Source organism: Stegodyphus dumicola, chromosome 2, assembly GCF_044657685.1.
Source record: "Stegodyphus dumicola isolate Sdum_Otavi_A_Nest chromosome 2, ASM4465768v1".
Classification (NCBI taxonomy): Eukaryota; Metazoa; Arthropoda; class Arachnida; order Araneae; family Eresidae; genus Stegodyphus; species Stegodyphus dumicola.
Window position 1 is genome coordinate 157,490,180 of NC_140769.1, and position 22,863 is coordinate 157,513,042.

At 32.2% G+C, this 22,863-nt stretch overlaps 1 protein-coding gene, 1 long non-coding RNA gene and 1 other non-coding gene across 4 annotated transcripts in view; 2 read left to right on the plus strand and 1 right to left on the minus strand.

The window, feature by feature from the left end:
• LOC118182704 (voltage-dependent calcium channel type A subunit alpha-1-like) overlaps window positions 1–22,863 on the minus strand; it is a 454,834-nt gene that overhangs the window by 361,898 nt on the left and 70,073 nt on the right. The gene's annotated exons all lie outside the window — the stretch shown is intronic.
• Window positions 5,706–22,863, plus strand: part of LOC118194496 (uncharacterized) — a 101,393-nt gene continuing 84,235 nt past the window's right edge. For both annotated transcript variants that reach the window (XR_015039627.1, XR_015039628.1), the window contains exon 1: window positions 5,706–6,192. This is a non-coding gene — a long non-coding RNA (uncharacterized LOC118194496). The remainder of the gene's footprint in view (window positions 6,193–22,863) is intronic.
• On the plus strand, window positions 20,230–20,302 carry TRNAS-CGA (transfer RNA serine (anticodon CGA)). Its single transcript has one exon. It is a non-coding gene; the product is annotated as a tRNA-Ser (tRNA).

Below are 22,863 nucleotides of genomic sequence, written 5' to 3' on the forward strand. Positions count from 1 at the left end.
TTTATATGACTAATACTTTGTAAGATTTTTTTTTAGTTAAACGAATATAAACGAAGTCATAATAAAATACTTACCACATAATCAAATACTTACCACACTTTATTCAACTATCCTTTATTATTACTTTTAGGTTAGCATCTATGTAATCATGTACATCTGCGGGAAAAGGCGAAAAAATCGCAGCTCTTTTTTTAACTTTGTTCCAAATGAAAAATTTCTTTTGATTCAAAGGATTTCAGCTGCGACCACTTCAAAGTTGATGGAGCGTACGCTTAGGGATAATTTGCTTTGGTTTATTTAATTATGGCAAAGTAGTCAAGGGCTATCTGCCTAAGAGAAGGGATGCTTTCGTGAAGGACTTTCTAAGAAAAACTGGCTCATATATGGCGTTGTATATGGCGAAAACCACGAAAAGTCCATGCAGCCAAGCCCATTGGCCGGCATTCGAACTCGGACCGAACTACCAGTGTTCAGCGGATTTAGCGCTCGGCCGTTGGTGGGAAATAGATACTCTATATGAACGTTTTGGCGGTATTCGAAAGCTCCGAAGTTTTACTTTACATCAATTATATAAAATGAATACATGATTAACAAGTTTGGAATGATGTTTATCTAAAATAAGTTTAGTTATTTTGAATAATCCAGTACCCTCAAGGAGGCGAGAAGAAAAATAATGTTATTTCTCATAAAAATTACAATTAAAGTGTGTTCAGTGTGTGCATAAAAATTGTTAAGTTTTTTACTGAAAGAATCTCGTCCAAAACATTTCTTTTCTAAAAACTTCAGTAAGTATGTTCTTTCATTTATCATTTTTTCTTTGATTTGAAATTGAAAAAGTGAATCGCATTTTATTTGCGACAGACAAATCATTTCATTGAAGCGGTAATTTTTATACTTAGAAACATTATTCACCTTCTCTTAACTGAAAATGAGTTTTTAGATTTTATTTTTAAGCACTTTCTTAATTTGAATTCGTATATTTACTTTGTCTCGCATTTTGGATTTGGCTTTTCTTTTGATACATATTCTTGTATTCACAACGTTCTTCTTCGACACGTTGTGCCATTTCAAATAAGGCTATGAAACTTTAGAAGAACGCATTTTCGGAATAACAAATCTATTCAAAAAATGAAAGACACATTCAGGCAAAATTTTCACGACTCGAAAGAATCGTTTAATATCTTTATTGCACAAGGATTCTGACTACTGTCTACTACTTGTCTAGCTCTAGCTGAAAGTAGGACTGACAAGCAGAATAAAATCAATACATTCCTTAAAAAGATAGCATCAGAGCTTCAGGGTTCGAGTCCAAGTGAGGGAACTGTACATTTTCCCCTTCTTCTGTTAAAAAGAGGAAAAAAAAGAAAGAAAAAAAAAAACACGCCTAATATGACTTTACAAGTGGTACCTGAACTAAAAGATGGTGGACGATAATTCGTCACCATCAGGATTTGGCGACTAGGGTTCACTCATCCCCAATTACCCTTTAAAAGTGAGAGTATATAAAGTATTTCTCCCTCCTTTCCACACGCCTTGGTGGTTTAATTGGTAGCATATCTGACCTGCATTGGAGATATCCCGGCGAGGTATTACACATTTTTCAGGTGTGTCCTGCTTTAAAAAAAAAAAAAAAAAAAAAAAAAAAATATTCTACAAGTTTCTGAAATATTTTACTGAAGTGAAAATGCAAATTGTTATTCGCTTAATTGATTGATGGTGTAATCATTTTACCATTCAAAATTTATATATTAATATGGAATAAACATCATGGCATTTTTTTGATTTTCTAGTAGTCTTTCATTTAGGAAAGTGAAATATAATTTATTTGACTTGTCCAAATATGGAAAAGAAATTGTTATTCGCTTAATTGATTGATGGTTCTAAGAAAAGCTTTGTAATTAACAAAGCTTTTCTTAGAACTAACTGTTATTTACAAAACTGAAACATAATTTAGTTGACTTGTTCAAATATGGGAAAGAAAACTATTAACAAAGCTTTGCTAAAACTAAGGAATACCGCGTCAAAAATTGTAGAAATATGGGATACAGCTTACGGCGAAAAATAAATGATGAAGTTAAGAATCTTCGAGAAAGAAGAAAATCAGCAAAATAATGACGACTCAACTGCGAAACCTTCGATTTCAAGAAATTAAGTAGTAACGAAAAAATTTCACAATGAATTGGGAATCGAAAAGGAATTAAAAATAAAACTTTCAATTGAAATGCTTAATATTTTTGCTTTCAGTGCTCGGAAGATATTAAACATTTGCACTCGAGGCCTTTTTCGCTTGTACGAACCAGAAACTGGAGGCGGTTTTCAGCATATTTGGTTAGTACAGCTAAAAAATTATTTCACACAGAATTTAAAGAAATCTAGTGGTTCGTTTACATCTGAAGATACTTGTGGTTCTTTCGCCAGATACAAACGGTATTATTTCCTGTATTTCTTTGGATTCTGTGCACATTTTTATTATATTTATAATTCTGTATTTTCCTCTTCTGCGGAATCACTGTCGCTTTCATATTCACTATCACTCTGGTTTTCTCCTTCTTATACCTTTTATTCATCACTATCTTCATCACGGCTTTCCTTCTCTCTACCATAAGTAGTTTATGCATAGACGTAATTTTGTTCCCCATCAACAAAAAAATCAAACTCATTCTCACTTGAACTGATTCCATCATCATATTCCATGCTTACCGAGCTCCGTAACTTTGAAAATAATATTCCTATTCCCACGACTGTCGAGTTCGAGCTATCGTTAAAGATGTATATGTAACAATAAATCTAAAAACTTATTTAAGATTAAAGATTGTCAGTTTTTTATACATGTGTATTGTTGAATATTCAGGATGTGCTATTGCCCAAACCAAACCTACATAAAAATTGCTGCCGCGTCAAATCTACAGGTGATCGACAGTAATTTCTCGAGTTACCGCATGAAATCAAATGATAACAATGAGTTACCTTTTAAGTTACTGCAGCAAAAGGAGACTGAGAGTGATCTCTAGAGTACAAAGGAATAACTGAGGAATTAAAAAATGAAAAATTGAATTTAGGATTCATTTCTCACGTTTTAATTTTAAACAAAAATTGATGCTTTTTACCAACTCTAGAGGTTTATTTGAAAAGCCGAATAATGACAAAGGCTTTTTGCATTCTGTAATCGATTAACGAAAGATGATATTTATAAGGAACGTAATCAAAGATGGTATTTATAATACAATTCTTTCAAAAAAGAGAGAGGTTGCCAAGTGGTGAACACTTTTGTTTTCAGCAAAGAAGGAAGTGCGAATGAAAACTCTCCACGATTAAATGCGTGTTAATAACTCTCCTGGTACAAAGGGAATTCAAGAATTCTTATTTTTAGCTCACATTATTAGCAAAACCTGTATCTAGAAGTAATAAAAATGTTAAGGCAACACATCAGAAGTGTGAAATAAAGAGTTATGGGAGAGAAAAAAATAATTTCCTTCATAGTAGAGCTATAAGCCACACAGCTAAATTCTTAAAAAAGAATATTTATTTAGACAATAAATTACTGAATCATCTTCTGCAGAACCTCTTGCAGACTCTCTTGATTTTCCTCTTGCGATGTTTTTCTTTTAACTCGACTTAAACAAAGGTCGGTTTTTGAAGATGTCGACGCGATTCAGCAGACTGTGAAGAAGACTTTGAACAGCATTTAAAAAGAGGAGAAGCAGAAACCTTCCTGCGGTCTAAAGGAATGCTGGGAGAAACATGTAGCTTTGAAAGTGCATTATTTCAAAAGAGACTTTATTAGCAAATATATAAGTTTTGTTTAATCGTCTAACACACTAGGTAAAATGCATTATTTAAATTAAATGTTTGCTTAAAATAATTAAACAAATTACATAGATTTTTAGTTCTCCTTTTGAAAAAGGTCTGTCATATTCTTTTTTTTCTCTTTTTGAGAGCCATATTAATGTTCTTTCAAGAAATATGGCAAACACAATTACTGTTATTGTTAAATTCTTACATATTTTATTCATTCATTCATTGTTTGAATATAATAGTGATACACCTGGCAACAGTTACATTAGCTTCAACTTCATTTTCCTCTTTATGTTTTTCCGCTGGCTCTTCTTGAGTGAATGACCAAGTGCTGTAGTCTAAAAAAGTTATATATATCTTTTTTTGTTTGTTCTTTTGTTGTCTTCATTCATACTTTCTGTGTTTTTCACTTACATCTTCAAATCCTTAAACAACAAAAATAATTTTGATACGACACAGTGATACTGCTTTATTATCAAACAGAATGGTTGCTATTTTGCGATATCGTGAATAAGCTTTTCTCAAACCTCGAATTAACATTAAACATTTAACATCGTTCTAAACCTTAGCAATGAGATTCACTGGGTCAAAAATCATGAGTTTCATCCTAAACATCAGTATATTATTTTATTCCAAATAGTACATTGAAAACGGTCTCGAGAGACGATGCATTAGTCTTAAAATTTTCATGGACGATCTAAACCTTAGCAATGAGATACACTGCATCAAAAATCATGAGTTTCATCCTAAACATCACTAGATTATTTTCTCCCAAATAATACACTGAAAGTGGTTTCGTGAGAAGATGCAATAGTCTGAGTATTTCACGGAAGAAAATGTGTAGATACTCTACAATCCTATGTATAAGTAGACTACATTCGAGGACCGATACAGTATTAAGAATTAATTGAAATTACCTCACGCTAAACGGATAGCACATTTTCCATTCCCATATAAATTTATGGAGAATATTAGGTTCACCGAAGCTATAAAACTCTCTCCAAGATACGCATTACGAATTTTTCAATGACAAGTTTTCATGCTAACCACTTACATCGCAAGAATATGTAAGAGGAAGTACAATAGTTTCCTATATTCTTCTCTTTCCTATATTCTTGACTTAGTCGATTAAACCTCGTGAAGACGAGTTATTATCCACCGCATTTTGCTTTAGATAGAACTGTAGAGACCAACAGGATTTTCTAAAGCTAGAAAATGGGAAGAATCAACTGTGTTTTCATTGAGATTCGAATCACGAATATTTCAACGGTTAAGCTGGGCGTACCACTTATATCTCCAAACCCCGCAATGAGAAGTAATTCCTTATATCCCCCTCATGGTGACTTGAGTGAGGCACGGCAGAAAATCGACCAGATTAGATATCAACAATTTTTCAACCATCACATTTTAATTTGGGTACCCTTCCAGAGACTCCCCTCTGGGATTCGAACTACAAATTTCCAAACTTGTTTTTACACGACAGAAATATGCAAGTGTAAGTGCAATACTGTTTCATAAATTCACGAAAAACATACATGTAATTTAATAACTGAATAACGAGTAAGGATTCAATATAATATGAGTACACGTTTAGAATAATATTCTGCTGTAGTATTTGAAGAGTAAGAAGTGGTAGAAGAAATCATGAAAGTATTAACAATGTAATATGCGGGAGTCTTGCAAACTTCACCAGCATTGAAAAACCACTTTTCAAATTCCCCTAAAGGTACTAGATTAACTAAAGCAAAAGATGTCTTTTTCCATCTATTATATCCGGAAATTCTTTAGACGCTTTGTGCACAGAAATCACGTATCTGGATAATTGGATCAACAAAAAATAAGAGAAAGTAAAAAGAAATTTCATTCCATAGATTACGAGATTTTTCTAAAAAGAAGGTGGGAAAGCTATTTTCCGATAAGGCCACTTGTTTACTGAAGTAATCAAAGATAACAGTATTATCTGGATTATATACTTAATCTGAGCTGACATGTGGAAGTTTAGCTCTTTTACGTGATTGAAATACGAAGATGTTGACGCTGCTTCACTATTTGCAATCTACTGAAGTAAACAGCCTACTTCTAATTAAAGATGCATACAGAACGTCTTCCGTAGTACTGGCTCGATATATCATGATTCTAGAGATTATAAAAATGCTGCCTAAAGCCAGAAGTAAACAAATTCTGGATAAAACTCCTAGTAATAAAACAGTGACTATTTCAGCATCAAAATCGTATGTCCTATACCAATGACGTCAAAGTCCTACATTCCGTATGAATGAAGTGGTATGCAGTTTAAAGTACGAAGATCTTCGGTGCCCAGGGTTCGAAACCACGCATCTGTTAGCGTGAATTTCAAAAATGCACTCGTCAGCATATCGAGTTGGTAGTTAATAACTGGTGAAAATTTACTTTTTTTAATACTTATTTGCATTCAACTTTTTATAGAGGTGTTTTTATTCTATTTTTTTGCTATATGAAAGTAACAATTAACCTTACTTTAGTATTTTATACTCTCAGTAAATGTATTTATTTACATTTGCCAGCCATCTCAAAAAACAACATTTTCAACAAAAAATTAATCCATTATTTTTAACGGTATTTATTTTTTTAAAGTTCCGACTACTTACTATGCGTAAAATACGTAAAAACAGCGTTTTTCAAGATGGCTGACGATTGTAAAAACCGCGCCAATGTAAATATCCAAAAATCCGTGCAACTGTCTACATAAGTAGCACCAAAGTTAGTATTCTCAAAAAAACTTTTTTAAAGTGTCTCATTGTATTGTGTTATATTTACTGAAATTATTACTTAAGAGATGTGTCTTTTACGTTTAAAACATTTTTTACCGCACTCTTCAATGTAGCGCATATGCTATTTTAGAGGAATTATTTTAGTAACAGGGCTATGTGCTATGGGTAAAGATGATTGCGCGGACAAATTGTTAAGAGAAAGTGGCTTCTTTCACATTACACTAAAGGAAAACCATAAAAATTCCCATCGGCTCGTTCTCCGAGATTTGAATCCTGTCACAAAAACAGCAAAAACCTCACACATTAGCAAGGCTTAAGCGAGCCTACTAATCTAATTTCATCTAAATAAAAATATGCTTACTGCACTAAAAATGTTTGCCTATTTGCAGATCGGGCGAAATGCTAATGGTTCTGAACAAACATTATAACGGCGAAAATCGTACACCTCTTCCTCCTGTGTTGGATTTATTGATCTGTTCGAGCAGCTTACCAGTGAATGAACGGAAAAATCGCTGAACGTTAGCAGCTGAACCTGGGTTTGAGTTCAAGTGAAAAAAATTGCTTGCACGAGTACTTTCGTTATTTTCCCAACTAATATTTGTTTTTATACCCAATAGTATAGATTCGTTACCAGTACTGCCAGTCGAGAGAATAAAACTAGTGACTACGCTCTTAAGCCTCCAGGCTAAACAGTAAACGAGTGGGATGAACATTGCCAGATCGTCTATGGCTTAAATGTTTGTCAGCCTTCTGGCTGCAGAGTTGGTTTTGTGATTTTCTCTGTGAGTAACACAAAATGAGTCAAATTCACTTTAAAAATCTTCCATAAACGAGCTTTTCTTTAAATTTTTATTCATAAAATTCTCAATAAACCAATATCAACATAGAGATGAATACGGTAAAAATTCTGTTTAGGTCATTAAAATTAAAAACAAATTCTTAAATAAATTAGAATCCGTTATTTTCTGCTTGTATGCATAACACATACAAGCAAAGGGTAATTAAGTAGTTCTCAAAGTACTTTTTGACGATTCTTGACCCTAAAAATATGGCAGTTAATGACACATTTCTGAAGAGACATGACGATCAAGATCATTTTACAGATGAAGAAAAGGAGTCTCCCTGTCTGAATAACACTATTAACATACGGTAATACTGATCATTTTCAGATTAGCGACGACTATAAAATTATACAAACTACATTTCACTTTAATTTCAGAACTTCAAGTTAACATTTAACGTAATAATTCAAAATTTCTCAAATTCATTCATTAATCTATGGTTTTTTTATGTATAATAATAAACTACTTAATAAATAACAGCATCCGTAACAATAACCTTTATTTATTTCTTCCAATCTTTTAGAAATGTATTTTATTGAGGAGGGGGGCGGATTGAAGTTGCTGATATATGTGAAGTGAAATGGTATGAAATTGGACTCTACTATAATTTTTCTTTTTTTTTTTTTTATAATTTAGGGGTTATACATAAAAGTTTTTGAAGAGGATCCGTTTTTTTTTTGGTTTTGTTATACTTTCAAGTGTCGGCCTCGTGGTGATCTAATGTTTAAGATTACGTGTTCTGGGAATTCGAGCCGAATGCAAATCCTGGACGACCCTGGTTGCACGAAAATGCCATAAAGTGCGTAATTAAAAATTAAGATGAAAATAATTAAGAGATATATCGTTGTTACGTCCCTCAATATATTATTCTATATGCCATATATTTCCATGTTTTGAAATATATATTAAAAATCTTCTTCTTCAAGATTGGCAACAGTTTTAGAGCTGGCAGCTTTCTAGACAAGATATAATAAATAAATTAAAATACTTTCGGAAAGCTATAACCTGCAGCTTATTTGTCATAATCGATGATTAAAGTTACAAGGATAAAGCAACATAACGTAATTTAAGAACGTAATACAACACGCAATATAGAAACATTATATGTTTCTAAGAGAGATGAGTAAGGGCCATGGGACCCAGTCAAAAATTTTAATAAAGCTGAAAACTGATGAACTCTCAAAGCTGAGTGGGCAGAAAAATTATCATATCGCAGCAAACAATTCTAAATCGAATTGCTCTACGATTTAAAATATAATATTAACTCTGCTCAGGAAGAAAGATCAATATGTGACCGATCTTCTAGTACATGTTTCCTTTTTTTTAATCCATTAAAATACCCATAAAACTATTTTTTTAAGACTGGTGTTAAAACTTTGATTGTTGTAATAATTTCAAAGGCACTTTTAATGAATTTTTTTACTTTCTTGTACGAAGTAAAAATGAAGTATTGCAATCACAAAAAATTTCGGGTACCATATTTCAATGAAAATATCCATTTTGACCGCTATTGAATGCAATTTAACGATGTTTTTGCTTGACATCTGTACATAAGGACAGAACAAAGGACTCTTTTTCCCCAAACGAATTATAAAACTGATATAAAATGGATTCAGAAGTGATTTTTTCGTGGCATCTGTACGTACGTATATATATATATATATCACATAACTCAAAAATGAATAGCCTCAGAACGTTGAAATTTTGTATATAGGACTACTATAACATACAGATGTGCACCTCGCATTTCGGTTGCAATCAGCCGCACCAAAAGTATATAAATATATGTACACTGCTCAAAAAAAAAAAAAAAAAAAAAAAAAAAAAAAAGGGGGGGGGGACAGTGCTATATCTCCCGTTCTACTGGGGCGATTCACGAAATTCAAATTACGTTCTTCACGTCTCGAAAGCGCGACTTAGGATATATATTAGACTTATATATAGCACTATTCTAACATAGGTATTTTGACAAAAAACCGGACTTTTTCTGAAATAACATACCAATTTTTTTACATATTTCGATTCTACGACTCAAATTATGCCAGAATACCAAGTTTTGTAAAAATCGTACGAGTAGTTTTTGAAATATTAGCTCTCAAAATTTTAGCTCCTCAATGTTAATTGAATTTGGCAAATATTTATTAATATCTCTTTTTTTATTAAACTTTTTGATTTTTTCTCTCACATTTCGAAATTTAGGTTCATTCCAAATAAAATTTACCCATTTTTTGTGTTTTATTTTTTAAATTTCTATTTTTAAATAATTTTTATAAATTTTTCGAAAAACTTTTGAATTATAACCTATAAAATTTTTACCATCATCTTAAAGTAGGTATATTTTTAAGCATATCTGCAAAAAATTAGATTTTTTTATTCAAAATTTTCTAAGATATACACAAATTTACATATTTTCGCGTTTTGAAATTTGGCATCTTTTTTTAGAGCGATAATAACGCCAAATGTGGTCTATGGATTTTTGTTACACTGTATTGCCACAGCTATTTTTAACCTTAAATTTCAAGTAAAATTTTACGGAGAATTAATTATATGACATTTTTTCCCTCAATGATGCGTAATAAATATTTATTAATACTATATGAAAAGCTATTTTATAAATAAATTTTTTAATATTTTTTTAAATTTCTCTCTCTCTTTTTTTTTTTTTTTTTTTTTTTAAATAAGAGTAAATTTTTGTATGAGTAAATTTTTACCTTCGGCGTTTTATCGTCTGCTACTTTACTTCAATCAAATCGAATTGTCTAAAATTTAAAATTGAGAATTTTCGTTTGATGTTTATTTGAATTTTATGACATTAACTGCACAATTTATTTCTAAACAAACTGATGCTTTTGAAGTGGCTGAAAGAGCGGCTGGTACTATCATCCATATTTTTAAAGCACAGTATATTTTTATAGAAACATAAGATTTGGAATAATCATTTTTATAAAAGTCAAATTATGATATAAATATACAACCCTCTAGAAACTGAATTAATGGAAGTTCAATGGTTATGTAGAAATGATCTGCAGCTACTTAATCGCTGAATAAGTCAGCAGATTCCGTGGACAAGTAAGAATAATTATATAAACGACACCCAACATTCTGAATTCAATTAACAACGAGGATACTATGTTTATTAAATGAATTCAAGAAGTTTTAAAACATAAAAAATCAACTCATTTTTTATCCTAAAATGTATTTTTGTGAGTAGCGTATTTTCATTATTCTAATTTAAAATTCTAATAATTCTTAAAATTCTAATTTAGAATGTAATTGTCAAGAACTGATTCCTAATCATCAGTAATATAATAAGTAATTATTACGGTTATTAATAAATCCTTCTTATAAAGTAATTGCAAATATTTCAAAAAACTTTCTGTCTGAATCCAAATATTTTTCTGTGCAAATATTTTTAATTTTATATTAATCAAGATTGCACACGATATTATTTATTTGCACTTCAATTCTTAACGTCAGTTCTAGTAGAAGTTACAAATCAATTATATTTAATTAAGGATTGGATTGGATTATTTAATGATGGCAAAGCACGCGAGGGCTATCTGCCTAAAGGGAGGGATGCCTTCGTGGAGGACTTTCTAAGGGAAACTGGCTCGTATACACGTTACACATCGGGAAAACCACGAAAACACCCATGCAACCAGCCTGTTCGCGGGATTCGAACCTCGGACCGAACTACCAGTGATCAGCGTCTTTACCGCTCGGCCGTTTGTAGGCCTTTATGAAATGGAAGGCGATAACTTTATTTAAAATGATTGTCAGAAATACCAAAATGTTTTGAAAAGTTGGATACTTTTTAATATATTTTCAGAATGCTTAAAGAAAAAGAGAAGAAAAATAAATTTTTTCGTAAAATTTAGTATTTGTTTGTTTTTTTTTTTTAATTTAAAACTTTTCAATGTTATGATATTTGATTCTTGCGATTTCAAAAATAAAATATTTGACTAAAATATGAATAACATTTTAAGAAACCAAATGTAGGATAAAATTGTGTAAAGCAATGGGCACAATGATAAAACTGTTTAAAGCAGTGTATGCAAGTCATCCTAAGTTAAAATGTCGGTTATACATCTCTCTTATTTATATATATCTTTTCTGAACGGAACATTGAAAGGCGTGTAAATCTGTGCTTTACTGTATTTTCTCTTTTAATATAGTATGCAGTTTTCAAACTCATCATAGTTTGGGTTACAAAGTATTCTTCCGAAAGAAACGCAGTTCAAATAAATAAAATCAAATTCTGGAAAATTGATATTAATAAATATATTTAAAATGCTCAGTTCGAAGAAATAAATAGAAAATTTTAAAACAATTATCTGAAGAGACAATGCAACACAAACAATTAAAATAAAAGTATAAAAATTTAAAAATTACCTAAAATAATAACTATGACGAAAAATATATATAAAGAAAACTATTTAAAAAAAAATAAACGCTGCACCTTTATTTACGCAGTTCGAATAGGTAAATAGAAATTTTTAAAACAGTTATTCGGGAAAAAAAAAAAAAAAAAAAAAAAAAAAAAACGTGCAACTTAAACAATTAAAATGAAATTCGAAAAAGAAAAAATTACTTAAAATAATAAGTTATAATTAAAAATATAATATAAAGAATATTATTTGGAAAAAAGGAACGATGGTGACTTTTTTTCCTCTCATGGGAAAGGAAACTAGGTTGCCATATATTAAGAAGTTCGCCAAGTGAAGTATTCTTGGCGCAAACTGACAAAAAAGTGCCAACATAAATTTGTGAATTTCTCCGTAAATTTCGCTCCAAATTTTACAAAATTTCATATTTAGGCGTAATTTGAGTCGTAGAATCGAAATATGTAAAAAAATTGGTATGTTATTTCAGAAAAAGTCCGATTTTGTGTCAAAATACCTATGTTAAAATAGTGCTATATATAAATCTAATATATATCCTAAGTCGCGCTTTCGAGACATGAAGAACGCAATTTGAATTTTGTCAATCGGCCCAGTAGATCGGGAGATATAGGACTGTCCTTTTTTTTTTTTTTTTTTTTTTTTTTTTTTTTTTGAGCAGAGTACATATATATTCACTCTGTTACTTCGCTCACTGAGCTCAATTTCTTTATTCATATATGTTTGTAAATTGTGCATTTTTTGCTTTAAAAATGAATGAATTATGTTATTCTTATCTGTTGTTTCAAAGTTGTTTCAAGTGCGGCTAAGCCTAAATTTTTTTACGCTAGCAGCCATATTTGTTTACATTTGAAACTTGGCAGAATAGTGGATTTGTTCCCAATACAGAGAAAGTAAGCTTCGCAACAACAAAATAACGTCTTTTATTATTGCGAATTAAATTATGCTTAATCCATTCTGGAATTATCATTTAAGTTATTAAATTATCTCATATATTTACTCAGCATAGCCTCCACAACGAATTAAATCAGTTTCTACGCCTGCAGTGTCTTATCCCCGATTGAGACCAAAAGTAAATGTTCGGTTTCGTGCACCAAAAATCTGCCTTCTTTCTTGCCCGCTGGCTGAATTGCTTGTTTTTGAGTAAAAACTTTATTTTGAATTGTTAAAAGAATTTTTAATTGTTTTAACTGTATTTTGTGTTTTATATTTTACTATATCTTTAAATTTTTAATATAGATATTTTTAGTTTTTATGTATTTTTGCCTTGTCGCGAAGTGAGAACTGAATTAATTGAATGAGAAATATATCTCTAATGAAATTCGAGGAAATAATTTTAAATGAAAGGCAGGAAAAAGAGCGTATAATTTAATATTCCGTTCAAGGAAGTCATGTGGTACACACATTAGATTTTTTTACATAATTAGTTAAACACACATTAGATTTTTTTACATAAAATTAATGTGTCTATAAATGTATTACTAGCATAATTAAAGTAATATCATGTACTCAATGAATTGTAAGTGTATGAATATTCTTTGAAAATCATGAAAACGTGGTACTGCGGTCATCCATTTCTTTGAAGCTAAAATGTACGTGTTTTCAGTAAATTTTATATACCTTGTGAAGTTTGACTTGCTTTAGAACCATAAACTAGTTTCAAACTCCTAACAAGCGTAAAGGGAATCATCGTTGTGTCTGAAGTAATTGTAGAGACTTGAAAAGGTTTAAAAGAACTTTAAGTGTAAATGCACTTCTTGGACCAAAAACATCACCCGCTATCGCTATTTGTAACAATGTAACTAAAGTAACAAGTAAATCCAGATTTAAAAACTACACAATTAAAAATTTAAATATAAACTGTGTCAAAACCTGTAATCGGCGTAATAATTCAAATGTTGGCAGCAATAACGTAAAGTCGAATAATTAAAAACTTATCAGAGCTGAGCTGGCAGAACCTATGTAACGTGACCACAAGGAGCATAAACACGCTCTGTCTTACAATCCAAAAACCTCAGCTTAAATACACTGACTCATTTTACATTCTGGTGAAGAAATGGAAAGAAGAAATTATAGTAAAGTCTGAAATTATAAACAACTGCTTGATTTAAATAATAAATCTTACACCCTTTAGAAGGTTGCTCCATAATTATACTTGATGTAAATACTGGGTAAACTTTCTAGATTGCAAGTCGAATTTCTATCTTCATTCAACAAAGAATCCAGTTACATACAATTATAAAAACAACTATAAAATCATCTCAAACATTTATTTGGACTTCAGTGTGAAATTACAGAAACTAAAAGTTAACAAAACATTAATGTCCTTGTTTCGTAACCTGATAATACAACGTATTTAGATTATTTAGAAACCAAATGCAAAATTAAAGACTGAAAAACCTGACTCCTCTGCTAACCTTCCATCTAATATAACAGCCAGCAAAGTCAAAAGCTAAAATTCGCCTATAATGAGGATATCATTATGGAAACTTAGTTACAGCGCTCCCAGCAGAAATTGCCAATACTCTCTTGCTAAAATGCTTTCTCATTATTTAATTCACTTAATTTGTATTTCCATTGTAGGTGACAGGAAGTAGAATTACAGAGAATTACAGAACACACGAAAACAAAACTTTAAATGAAAATAAACTGTATACCTTAATTAAAAGTATGCTACATGGAACTTATAGCAATTTTATCGCAATCAGTAATATTTGCACAGTAGTTTTAAAAGCATAGAGGCCATTCTGTTGGCGTGGTTGCAAGAAACTCCTTCCATAGGCTTGGACTCGGCTTTTAATCCCTGAGAAGGTATGTATTAATATAAGAGTACAGCATATTTGAGGCATAGAGGCACTTAAACTTTGAGATATGAAAAAAATAGCCCATCGAAAGGTTGATAGAAGAGAAAGAGGGAAAACAATTGTAACCCTCCTACTAGAGATTCTTCTTCGACAACTGGATGGAGCTGTTCAAATTTTCATCACCACCCGCACCTCAAGGTGCCCAAGGGCTAATACATGTTTATGAGGTACCCAGCCCTTACCTCTTGGCCACGATAAATTTAGAGGACTTGATCTGATATTACTATCAGACAAGGGGAGTAACAGCAAGAGTACTGAAGAATATTATTTATCTTCTAACTGCATATTGTTTCAAATAACATTGGTGCAATAAATATAAAAAAACAACGCAGATTGTTTTGTTAGGCTAAGCGCTGGTTACTATGTTTATTTGGACAATATATTTATACTATCTGACATACAACTCTACTATTACGAGCTTGCTGTATTGGAAAATTATGCACCATCTGAGAAACGAGCAAAAATACTCCCTGCATATTTCAGATTATAAGCTTCTGAACACATTCGCCAGGGTAAACACATTGAAGTTATTTACGGTCATCTAACAGATATCCTCTGACTTCTTTCGCAGGAATGATATACATTTATTACTAGAATGTTTCTCAGAAAGCGCTGTTGAAAAATATTTCGAAGAATACCGTCCATGTCTTAAAAATCAACCCATTCTTTCAAATAAAGTGCCTTGCAGAGATTCAGGTAACTTATTTTTTTAAGTTTCATAGGAATATCGCACGAGATAAAGGATTTGAGAGACACAAATAATTTTTGTCTGGGATTTCTTAACAGTTATCTTTAGGACATACACGAATGCTTACAGAAATTTTTATGTCTGGATGAACTAAAATATTTCACCTCACGCAATGGATTTATTTAAAAATATCTTGTTGCTGTATCGGAGAAGGATAACTTAAAAGTAAAACTGCTTCAAAATAAAAAGTTAAATAAGTTTTTCTTGATGTGTGCAACACCAAAATGATCTTCAGAATTTGAAAATTTGAAGCATTTTAGCATTCGCTGAAACAAAAGAATAAAAGCAGAGGCTGATGATTAATTTTAAATTAAGTTCTCCAAAGTGAAATACTTAAATCATTGCATAGTATTTTTCTCTCAAATGGAAGACTAAACTAAAACAAAACCTTGTTAAGTAACTGAACAATAAAAATTTATAAAGAAAGTATGAAAACCTCTTTTGACCTTTAATTCAAATGGCGAGTGCCATTTCAGCCGTAGTTTGACCACGTATAGGCAAAAATAATTGTACAGTAGTCCTCGACACATTTCAAAATTAATTTCAGAAATAATATTAATAAGAAGAAACACAAAGCTTGCGTATATTATTATATCAATTGAGGAAAATTTTAACTTTTCATCATGAATTTGATAAGCAAGCTTTCTATTAGAAGAAGCACAAATAAATTATACTAAAGTCCATTCGAAGATTGTTTCAAAATTGATTACGGTACGCTCACAGTTATGATTGTTTTGCGACGTATTCATTCACTTTATTTTTCACATCCTTCACTTAAAAAGGTGTCAAGGGTGTATTGCATAGAATACCATATCGACAATTACATCATTCCGCCAAATGTATAATCTTGGGAAATTCCTCGTTCAGATAATCTCGCCCAACCATAGAACTCAAATTGGAAATAGTACTGAAATTCTTTGCAGAGGATTTTAACGTGAGGATAATCTATCGTCTTGGGAGAAGCGGTTTGACAATATAAACTAGTCTAGAATATCATACCATTTATATTATCCTGACAAATGTATAATCTTGGACAATTCCTCATTTAGGTAGTCTCGCACAATCACAGGATTCAAATGGGAAATCGTATTCAAATTCTTTGAACGGGATTTTAACGAGAGGATGATCTATCTGCTTGGGAGAAGCGTTTTGAAAGTATAAGCTTCTACACAGGAGTTGACTTACAGGAGATAAATGTTACGTTATGCTATCCCGGGACATTTATCATCCAAGTAAGCTAGAAGTTTTACTATTTGTCGTTAATTTAATTTCCACGTATCTCGAAAAATAGACAGTTCTCAAAGAATTTTCATTCGGTATAAGATCTTTATCTTTTAAATCATAACTATAATTAATAAATTGAGCAATTTAAGGGCAGGGAACATATTTACCAAAAATCTAAACCTTTATTTTATTTTACAATAATATATGATAGTGATGTAATTTATAACATAATTGTTTGATGCAATTTATAATAAAACTCAACGGATAATTTTTGTGAAAGTTTGCAGTATTTCTGTAATAAATAAAAGATAACTCTAGCTCCATATTTTCCGCACCTCACTTTATAATAATGGTTTAGTTGTATTATATATATATGTGTGAGTGTAAGATAAAAAATATGAAAGCAAATTTCTAATTTTAATTCACTATAACCTCTTTTATTATTTTTTTGGGGAATTTCATCTCTCTGTCCTATAAATCTAAACTGCGTAATTCAAATTAATCATTCTATCTTACGTAACGCTTAATGCAGATGTCTCTTGACGAATAACCAAATTATAAACCAAAACTTAAAAAAAAAAACTGAAACTTTTGCCTCCCTCCCTTCTTCCTTTGCATTACAACTGCGACACTCTCTCTTCTGACTTTTGTTTTCATTAATACATTAATTGCTCATCGAAAAAATATATGTGAAGAGCCAATTCATTTAGGAAAAAATGATTACTTTGAGATAAATGTTATTATAAGAAATAATTGACCGCATGAGATGATCTTATCAGTATTTCGTGCAATGTATGGGTTGTTCTTTTAGCCTCTGATATTTCTACTTTGCGCAAATAGTTTTTAGCGTGAAATATCAATAAGCACTCGATTAAATTTTACGAGCACTTATGAACATGCCATGTAAGTTGGAAATTAAGAACGCTCATCATATATAAATCATTTGTAACGAATAATTCTTTTTCGTACTATTTTGGTTTTTCCTTCCAAGCTTTTATAAAAGAAATAATTGTTTTCTTCAGTTTAGGAAAAAAAAAGCTGCTGTTCTCAGTTCTATAATTTACGGTTTGGAAAGAGAAAGCACTTTTTGATCTTTTATTGACTGACCTAAAAGAAATCTTAAAGTAGTTCTTTTACACAATATGGACAAGTATAGCTATGCACATAGCCGGCAATTCAAAAAGCAGCGCTATTAGTGTGGTTAGATTGATTGTCGCAGAGCAGGCGAAAGCTATCGGGATAAAAGCGATGATGTCTTCATGAAGGACTTTCTAAAGGAAATTGGCTTGTATTTAGATTACACACAGGAGAACAGGAAAAAAAAAACATGAAAATTCTCATGAGTCGGTATAGAAGTTATTGCAACTGGTTACATGAAGAAGGCTTAGATGCTTCTTAGTGTAGAGGATCTTGCAGCACGTTGATTAGTGGTGCCCCACTTTGGGCGCCAACAATACTAAATAAAAATATAACACCTGAAAAGATTGTTGTTATCCTGGTTCAAGAAACATTATTAAATTCATATCACAGAACAATCAAGAAGCAAAGAACATACGAATCAGGTTTCTTCAAGTTTATTCAATTCAAGTTTCAAACTTAAAGTTTATTTAATTCCAATACGCATTTAACTGCCATTGCCAGATCCAAGCGCAAGAAATATACATCATGAAGTATTTACGACCTCTACTCGCGATTAAAATATATTTCAGATAAAATTTCTTACATGGCGTCACTTTACATACTGGAAAACCGAAATTCTTCTCCATATATTTGCTGGTAGGGAAAGAAAGGTGAAATACCTTCGAATCCGTCCCTCGAAGGGTTCTTCATTCGGTTAGGGAAGGAACTTCTCCGCCCTCATGGGTATAAAATTGGTCTCCTCGTGGAATGCACCCTGGTTAACGTTTTCGGTCATGACACGACTTATAACCAATAGATTCTGCCTTTCCCGACAAATGCTTACCTGAAAACTATCTGGCCGCTAAACAAAATTATAACAGCCATGTATCCAGCTTATTCGCCGGAATATGAGCCCAGTTCGAATTACCAGTGCTCAGTGACTTTAACCGCTCGACCACTGGTGGACCTTCACATGAGACAAGATCTCAGTGTCAGAAAGCGTATTAGTTAACAGCATCAAGACACAGAGATTCTAAACCGAAGAATGAATCGTCTTTCCTTTGCATAAGATTTCCTGTGTTTTTAGTGTCTACAAAGAGACATATAGTGGTTACTGCCAGCTAATTTAAGGGTGGAGGATATCAATTAATCAATTAAAACATTTCATAGTGGAAAATAAATTTGATTTTCTAAGTAATGAGACATTAAATTGATTTCGTTAACGCCATATATCCGTTATAACTGCTTTCATTATAAACGTGTTTGATTTATAACTTTTCCTAAAAATAGAATTACATTTAACTGTTAATGGATGTATTGAATGAACAGCATCACTTCGCAACACAAAAATGTTTCGCTTAAAATATCTCCATCGATTGCTTTGTGAAATGTATTAGTTTTCCACAGAATCTTCTTGTAAAGTATACACAACAGTTTTGTGACGAAAATTCATTAACATAAAATATACGATGACGTACGTCCTCGTCATTCTTCGGAAGAACATCGATCGAAAGAGAGCGCATGCGCCGGAGAAACCCTTTCAAGCGCAGAATAACGTAAGATACTTAACCTTGCTTATGAGCTTCTCTTCTGTGATGATATTATAAAACGAGTAAATAGCTTCAATTCAAGCAGTAACAGTAAAAAATACTAAATTATAGGTTAAGTATGAAAGAAAATTTGATATTAAACATATCTAGTTTACATTTACTATAAAAACGAATAGACTACCCTATAATACATTGCATTGTGATTAACACTGTTACAGAATTGGTTTCAGAATTGGTTACAGAAATGAAACTAAAATATATTAGTTTGAAAGCTTCAAATCACAGTATAACAATTCGAGGAAAGATTTACTATTAAAAAGTTTTAAAAAACTAAAAATAAATAAATAAATAAAATTATATAAATTTTTCACGAATCTTATAATATATATATATATATATATAATACACGGATTCTAACATATAAAACTTATTTCTGCGTTTGAATAAAACTAAAATTCAATTAAAAAATAAAGTTCTAAACGTTTCTGCATTTGCTATTGAATGTGGTTGCCACTATTTACCCTCTTGACCTAGAAATATCATTCAGATCAGGTCCATGAAGAGAGCGCCTGTCATTTTTCAAAACCTTTCGCATCTTATATAGATGACACTACGATTCTTTGCCCATCTCTATCCCAGGTTTGATTCAGAACATCATGGGAGGAAGAAATCCAAGGGTCTCATACTTCACGTCCCCTACCACCACCTTTTACGGGGACTTTTATCTCGTGGGTTTTAAGTGTTATCATGCCTCAAAGGCATTGAATATTTACATACATCCATGCCTTCTTACGGATTCGACGCCGGGCTTAAAGGTAAGGCAGACGGATTCATTAACTACCATCACGATTTTTGAAGCTTATTTTTCATGAATAATGGACCTCTGTTTGAATACAAGAGTAAGGGATATAAGGTATATCTCCCGCCTTTTTAGTATGCCTTTGTGGTGTAGTGGTGAGCATGCTCGACGCGAATTCGAGAGGTCCTTGGTTCGAGTCCCGGCAAGGGCACTACTCATTTTTCATCTCTCCCGCTTCGAAATAACCTATTGCCTCTGCAAGGATATCAACTTAAACATGATTTTCTTTCAAGTAGCAGCACAAGCTTTGGGCTAAATCTGAAATATTTACTTTAAAGAGTGAGCGATTAATTTTGTAAATTTTGGCGACTGATCATGACGATCGATTAGCAAAGATCTCTTTAATTCAATATAAAAATGTTATGAGCCCAAAGGGCCAATTATCCCAGAAGGGCTATTAATTTCGTTTCGGCATTTTGCGTCGGCCGCTATAAAAGGTCAGCACCTCCGTAGGTAATAGGTAGTTGAGGTATTGCTAAACCTAGCTCTTCTCCTACCACAACCTCTCGAGAGGACTTTCAGCTCGCCGTGTATTTTGAGTGCCCCCATTCCGCACGGACACTATGCGCTTAGAAACATCCATGCCTTCTCCGGGATTGTTTTCTATGAACATGGAGTCTGGTATGCCGGGAAAGTATATGGCTTTTCACACGATAACTACTTTAAGATGGAATTCCACTTTTATCCTGAATAACAAATTCCGTTTTACATTTATAAATGAAACTTGGTATACCTTTCAGTATAAATGTTTGTTTGCTGATTTTCAATTTTCTTGCATTATAAGCTAAATTTACAAGAATAACTATTTCTATAAATACAGAGCACTCATGTATTCAAAAATATGGCTATACGTGTAAAGTAATGTAGTGGTGTGCACTACTAGGAGGCGTTGTAATGTGACAATCTATCCAAATATCTATCTAGAAATCCTTAATTAATTTACATGTGCCCAATACTTACAAGCCTGAATTCTTAGTGATCGTACACTGCGAATTTAATCCTAGCATCAAGAATAATTAAATATTTCACTTACCCAATAACCCACATGCATGAGACTTGCGGAGACACATTTCTTTTCTAATCCCACATTTATTTTATCAAAAACACATTTTCTGGATTAAATATGGAACACTTATCACACACATATGAAATATCAAAATATCAGAACTTAGAACACAAAACGTGGGAACCCAAAATGGAATAGTAGACGAATGCAGAACATGTGTCCGTTAGCTAACAATCGCAATCCTCTTACATCACATATTTATGCAGTCGAAATTTTCTCATATTAATTTCGTGCAGTGCACGCGTTGTTATTATACACGTGCAAGCTCTTTTTTTTTCACTTTCACGTTCTTTAACACACATAAAATATCACGTGGTGACACACCGCTGGTAATGCACTTTCTGAAGTCGAACACCTATTGATAATCTGCTTGAGATGTTTTAGAACGTTACCGTGGCAGATGGATTTTTAAGCTGAGCATTTTCATCTAAATATATCGCAACTTTATAGTTCTGCTTCTTTTTATGCAAAAATACAACACTCCATGTGAAAATATGCAGGAACGATGAAACTCCATCAGCGCGATATGCAGGAACACAAACCCGCATAACGTGCGGCGTCGCTGATTGCCAAACGACAGCAGGTAGGACACGGGCAAAGAAGGGAAGAAACCTATGTGTGTCTATGTCTATGTCATAACACAATTAAGAGGCAATCGGCCTAGTGCGGCTTTTACCAATATATTATAAGTAGGGTGTCTTTAATGATGAGTTGAATCCAGTAAGATGGAACATACTTTTTGCACCTAGTGCAGAGTCTCTAGAAGAGAAGTAAACGTGGCCCCACGATGTGAGGATCTGCAACTTGAGAATTTCTGCCGCTCGGCTATGCTTGTATTGAGAGAAGCTGCGAATTAATTTTTATCTGCAAAGTTAAGAATCATCTCAATGGCTTGAAAAGCTATGCAAAGTTTCTGCATATTTGATTTAGCTGATTTAATTCTCTGAACTATTGTGGTTATTGATTTCATGAGAAAAAGGGTTTTCTGATCTTTGAAAATGTTAATGATTTCTGCTAAATTTTCCTGCGGGTTTTTCTGCTTAACTTTGTCACTGTAAAGGTTTTTAGGCATTTCTTGATTAGTTTGGCTTGAAGCTTGAATAAATTCGGGGAAGTCATCTTTAGTGGGAATTTCTTGTGGTTTTTCTGTCTTCTCTAAATGATTGAATCTTTTTCTGTATACCTTACAACCACGATAAGAAGAAACGTGATTTTCGTGACAGTAAATGCAAGTTGGTTTTTCATCTGGTTTTAATTTACAGGTATTGGATCTGTGATTTTGCCCGCACTTACAGAACCTGACCTTTTTAAAGCAGTTATTTTGGGAGTGCCCGAACTCCTGGCAATTGAAACATTGAATTGGGCGTTTTCTGGGCTGATATTTTTCTATTGTGATATTGAATCCGAACATATTGTTTAATTGATGAATTTTCTCTCCAGCAGAATTTCTGTTTAGTTCAAGGAAAAAGATAGGTAAATGGATAATTTGGTCTTCTGCTTTCTTCGTGAAGTGCTTTACTTTAATTATAGGGAAGCTTCTGCGTTCTAAGTCTGCGTGAATTGCTTGCTCTGTGTAGGATCTTGGGATATTCTTAAGTATAACTTTAATTGAAGAGGCTGAGGAAATTTGGTACGTATGAAAACTA